This window comes from Mirounga leonina, unplaced genomic scaffold (assembly GCF_011800145.1).
Source record: "Mirounga leonina isolate KUSES-001 unplaced genomic scaffold, KU_Mleo_1.0 Mir_53, whole genome shotgun sequence".
Classification (NCBI taxonomy): Eukaryota; Metazoa; Chordata; class Mammalia; order Carnivora; family Phocidae; genus Mirounga; species Mirounga leonina.
Window position 1 is genome coordinate 53,504,833 of NW_023270807.1, and position 6,000 is coordinate 53,510,832.

Sequence of the window (6,000 nt, forward strand, 5' to 3'; positions counted from 1 at the left end):
TACCTCTAGGTAGGAAGAAGGTCATAGTGATTGGGATAGGGGGTTTCTGGGTGCTGACAAAATTCTACTTATTGACCTAGGTGGTGGTTACAGAGTATGTTTGGTATGTTTATTTTGTAATGATTCATTGAGATTTATCCTTACAAGGTGTGCACTTTACATAGATGAGTTAAACAGAAAGGATTAATCAACTTGATATAGATTTAAGCAAACTACCCGGAGAACAGCATAAGGAAATAAAGAGATGGATACAATGAAGAAGTTTAGAGACGGTTCTAAAGAAAAGATTCATGCAGCTGTACTCTCGGTTTCAAAGGAGAAAAATTCCTAACTGATATTATAAAAATCTAATGGAAACAGAAAGAAGAAAAGGGAAATCTGCACATAGATGAGGGCAATAGTAAGCAGTAAAGGAGAATAAGACAAAGTTACATAAAATTGGGTTACTTTCAACATCCAACCTCATCAACTGGGGAAGCCCCATGGAGACAGCCAGGCTGGGGTCCCAATTGAGAAGGCTGGGTGGAGCGTCCTCCCCTCTGGTGAGACTTTCAGCTGACCATTCCCACAAGGGCTGTATTTATAGGGCAAATGATGGGGTCTGAAGTTAAACATTTGTTTGCCTATGTGCAGTTTGGAGCGAGCTGCATTCCTATGTTATCGTGTCTACATATTCAAGGAGTCTGGGCTACTTCTGCTTGCCTCCTTTCCCAGATTCCCTTCCATGTGGCCAGCTCAGCCTGGAGCTGGAGGGGATGTAAGGCAAAATTTATAACTCTTGGATTCCAGACCAGAAGGGCCAATTCTAACCTGGAGGCCAGCTTATGTCAACTAATCAGGCTCCTGAGGTCACTTATGCAGCACAAGTCTCATAAACAACATTCCTTAGCCTGCCTGCGTATGTGCAGGTCTGAGTGGTTGGTTGTGCAGGACAAATCACAGAAACCTCCATCCATGTAATACAGAGACACAGAGGCTAGAACATCCAGTTGAAGTTGCAAAGGAAAGAATTGAAAGATAAGAGAGAAGCCAGAAAACTCTTTAACGTGCTGAAAGAAAGTAACTGTCAACCTAGAATTCTAAACCATGATAACTTACCCATCAAAGTAAGAGTGAAATAAAGACATTTGCATTCACACATTTTTTCCCCCAAGGATTGTTATTGGACACTTACATTATCTAGACATAGTATCATGGTATTAATGAAAATAAAGTTTCTGCTCTCACAGTTCTGAGTCCAGAAGTTTGAAATGAAGTGCATGGGATAAGAATAAGGATGTCAGCAGGTCTGCTTCCTTCTGAAGTCTCCAGGGGAATTCGATGCCTTGCCCCTTGGTCTTTCAGAGGCTGCTGGCATTCACTGGCTTATAACTGCATCACTCCACTCTTTGCCTTCTCTCTGACTCCTCTTGCAACCCTTTTATAAGGACCCCTGCAATTACATCAGGCCCACCCAGATAATCAAGGATAATCTCCCCATCTCAATAGCCTTAATTTAATCACAGCTGCCAAGTCTCTTTGTCATGTAAGGCAACACAGGTTCTGAGGATTAAGATGTGGACATTCTTAAGGGGGCATTACTCAGCCTACTACAATACATATGCATTTCTATTGAATTTTACCTTGGAGTAAAACTATTAGTGCATAAGATATTCATTATGTTCAGCATTAGTAGATAAGCCAATCAGTGTTTCTAAATTGTTGTATCTACTTATATTTCCACCAGCTGTGTTTCACATACACATCAACACTTGGTACCATCAGTCTTAGTTTTAGCTATTCTGGTGGATGTATATTGTTTTATCATTACTTTAGTTTACATTTCATGTCATTAGCAATCTCCTAATAATTAATGAGGTTGAGCACATTAGTACATTTCGTATGTTTATTTTTTTTTAATTTTATTGTGTTATGTTAGTCACCATACAATCCATCATTAGTTTTTGATGTAGTGATCCACGATCCATTGTTTTCGTATAACACCCAGTGCTCCATGCAGTACGTGCCCTCCTTAATACCCATCACCGGGCTAACCCATCCCCCCTCCCCCCTCCCCTCTAAAACCCTGTTTCTTTCTCAGGCCCATAGTCTCTCATGGTTCATCTCTCCCTCCAATTCCCCCCGCCCATTTTTCCCTTCCTTCTCCTCATGTCCTCCATGTTATTCCTTATGTTCCACAAATAAGTGAAACCATATGATAATTGACTTTCTCTGCTTGACTTATTTCACTTAGCATAATCTCCTCCAGTCCCATCCATGTTGATGTAAAAGTTGGATATTCATCTTTTCTGATGGCTGAGTAATATTCATTTCGTATGTTTAATTGTAATTTAGATACTCTCTTTTGTGAAGTACCTATTAAGTCTTTTGCTCATTTTCCTGTTGGGTTGTAGTATTTTTTCTTACTGATTTGTAGAAGTCCTTTATATTTCTTGCATATAAACTCTGTGTCAGATATATATGTTGAAACTATTTTCTACCACCCTGCGTCTTCTATTGTTATCCTTTGATGAAAGTTTTTAATTTTAATGTACTTAAATTTGTCATGTTTTTCCTTTTTGGTTAGTATTTTTGAGGATAATGTATAAAGAATTTTTATCTACTCCAAAGATAAAAAAAGGTTTCTTTATGTTTTCTCTTACAAACCAACATTTTCAAAATATTTCCCTGGCTGCGATGTGGACAGTAGTCTTAAATTGTATCAATTAGGAGATTGCTAATATAGACTCTATTACTCAAAGATATCAGTACCAAAGTCTCAGTAATTCTCCTGGATTTACTTTTTAGACTTTGCTGTAATTCTTGCTACCACTTTCACATGATAGGCATTAAAATGTAGGAAGAAGCAATACAAAAAGAGTGTTCTTCCCAGATTTATCAGCTCCTTCAAAGGAGAGCTTTCCCCAAAGCTTCACCCAGAGACAACTCTAACACCTCCTCAACCACTTCATTTGCAAGAGAGGTAAGGAATTGTCATTTTTTTAGCTCACTACTACATCACTCCAATATAATAGGATACGATTTTTAACAAAAGAGGAGAGAATGGATCTTTGGGAGGTAATTAGCAATATTTACTGAGAGGACAAGAGTAGAAGCAGAATTATCAGGTAGCAAGATGTTCCCAACACCCATTTGAAGAGGACTAGGATGATGGTGGGAAACGTTGTAAAAGTGGTCAGATTCTGCAGCCACTTTGAAGATCAAATGGGATTTGCTGATGAACAAATAAAGACTATGATAGTTTTACTACTGATGGCTATTTGCCAGAGTATTATTAATGGATCTATCTCATAATGAAGGAATTTGAACCAAGAAAGAAGGAGTAGATGGAAGATGAAATTCAGAGGGAAAAAAAAAATGTTATGCCTTTGACTAATTTGGAGAATAAAATAATGGAATAAAGTTTTAAAATTATCTAAGTGGAAAAAATTAAAGTTTTCTAAGGTCCTTCTATTATTCAAGAGGAGAGCAGATAAAGGCTATTAGAGCACAGGAGGGAGAAAATTACATGGCCAGGGATAAAGAAGAGAGGAAAGGGCCTTTCAGAAAGACCAACTATTAGGTGCAAATATTCAGAGCTCTGCAGGAATCCTGTGGATTTTGAGAAGGACAACAGCGTGGCATGTGGCTGGATACCAGCCTTCATTAAGGGTGCTGAGGAAGATTAGGATACAGCTGGGGCAGTAAATTAGGGACAGAGTGTATAGGGTTATTTCAGGAGGTTTTTAGGAGTCTGTACTTCCTTGCTTTGACCAATGCAGAGCCATTAAGTATTTTTAAAAGCATGTGTGGCATGAGCCATGCTTTTAAAATAATTATGTTTTTAATATAAATATGTTGTAGAAATGTAAACTGAAATTGGTAAAACAGGTAAGCGACTACTGTAATAATCAATGTATAATGTGACAATTTAATATTTCATTTTGAGGCACTGTGCTATATAAATATGTGAGTACAAAAATGAAAGACAATGTCCCTATACCAAGGTAACTTATAAGACAGGTTGCTGGTGTTTGAGAATTTCATATATGTTTAAGATAGCAACATATCAGATTTCTGAAACCAAGCTAAACAAATAATTAGTAATACTTTAAGGACTTCTAAGCATGTTTCTTTTTTTAAAAAGATTTTATTTATTTATTTGAGAGAGAGAGATTGAGTACGAGCAGGGGAGGAGCAGATGGAAAGGGAGAAGCAGGCATGATCCCAGGACCCCAGGATCATGACCTGAGCCGAAGGCAGACGCTTAATGACTGAGCCACCCAGGCGCCCCAACGTGTCTCTTTTTTCTCTACGAAATTACTCAAAAGAAAGCCATCATAGATAGAAGTGAAATGTGTGAAGCCTCCATATGGTTATGTGGCTTTTCATGGTGTAGCTATAGGGCTGAATCTCAATTCTGTCTCTAGTGTTGGAATCAAGGTCTCAAGTAGAACTATGTACTGAATCTTTTTTCTCTTATATCCCAATCGATTCTAGTGTGTATCATTTGCTCGAAAGATGAATGTCTCATATTGCAAGGAGCACAGATGTGCCTCTTTCTCAGCCATAATGATGAAAAACTCCAGTAAGCAACTATTTTGTGAATGGATTTTATGGGATGCCAACTCATACTGCAAAACTAATTCATCCTTCTGCTAACAGCAAACATTCACCCAAATTTCCCCCACCCACCTGCCAGAATAAGCATGATAACACATACAAGATTTTAGATAAACAATGTATTTACCAGGTTCTGAAGCAGTGTTCAATCAAAGCAATTTTATAGATTTTCATGAGGAAAATCCATTAGATTTTGTTATGTTGCAGTATATCACAATCTAGAACATTGTACTGTTACAGAATTTTAAAGAAGCAAACTTGTTATGAATGTTGTTTTGACCTCAGGAAAAGCAATTGGAAATTTCTAACTTTACTTGTAAAACATGCCTATTTTGAGGAGTCGGGTTTTTCATTACTGACCCTTTGTTTCCTGTCTGATTTTTTTTAATTATAACGAAATACCTCATGAAGTAAAATAAGAAACTTTACTATTTTTTGATAAAAGGTTGTTGGCAAAAAAATTTTTTAAATCTCAATGCTTTCTATTATCTTTGGGGTTCAGACTAAACTCTGGGGTTTCTACCAAATAAAAAAATTAAATAAGTTTGTGAGGCATTAGTACTTGCAAAATGGACAGTCTTAATTACGTCAACTTCTTCACCACCTCCAAGATAAGTAGTGTATAAACAACTCTACTTTTGTATTTCATGTCTAAAAGGAAGAAATTTCCTTTGTGATATCCAAGCTTAGTCCATCTTTTATTAGTTTTCTGTGACTGCTGTAAGAAATTACCACAAATTTGGTGGCTTAAACACCAGAAATATATTCTCTCCTTTCCTCATCCCGCCTCCGGTGGCTACAGGCGTTCCTCAGCTTGAGGTTACATCACATTACCTTCTCCCTTTCTGTGTGCCTCTCTCTTATAAGGACACACATGTTTATGGTTAGGGCCCACTCAAGTAATCCAAGATAAACTTTTCCTCTGAAGAGACCTAACTTTATCACATCTTTTGTCATATAAAGTAATATTCATATGGGCGCCTGGGTGGCTCAATTGGTTGAGACTCTGACTCTTGGTTTTGGCTCAGGTCGTGATCTCAGGGTCATGGTCTGATCTCCGAGCTCAGTGGGGAGTCTGCTTGAAATTCTTTCCCTCTACCCCTCCCCACACAGGTGGGCTTTCTCTCTCTCTCTCTCAAAAAAAAATAAATAAACCTTTTTAAAAAATAAAGTAATATTCATCAATTCCAGGAAATTGACATGGATCTCTTTTGATGCTATTTTTCAAATGACCACACACAATCTATCTGTGATTTTATCTCATACTTTTCTGCCACACGGGATTTTCTCCCCCTGATTCCCACCCTTCTGCTGCCTCCTCCCTTTCTCTCATCTTTGATTACTTTCCCTTCAGTGGTTCCTTCCCCTCATCATACACTCACACCGTTAGTTTGCTAG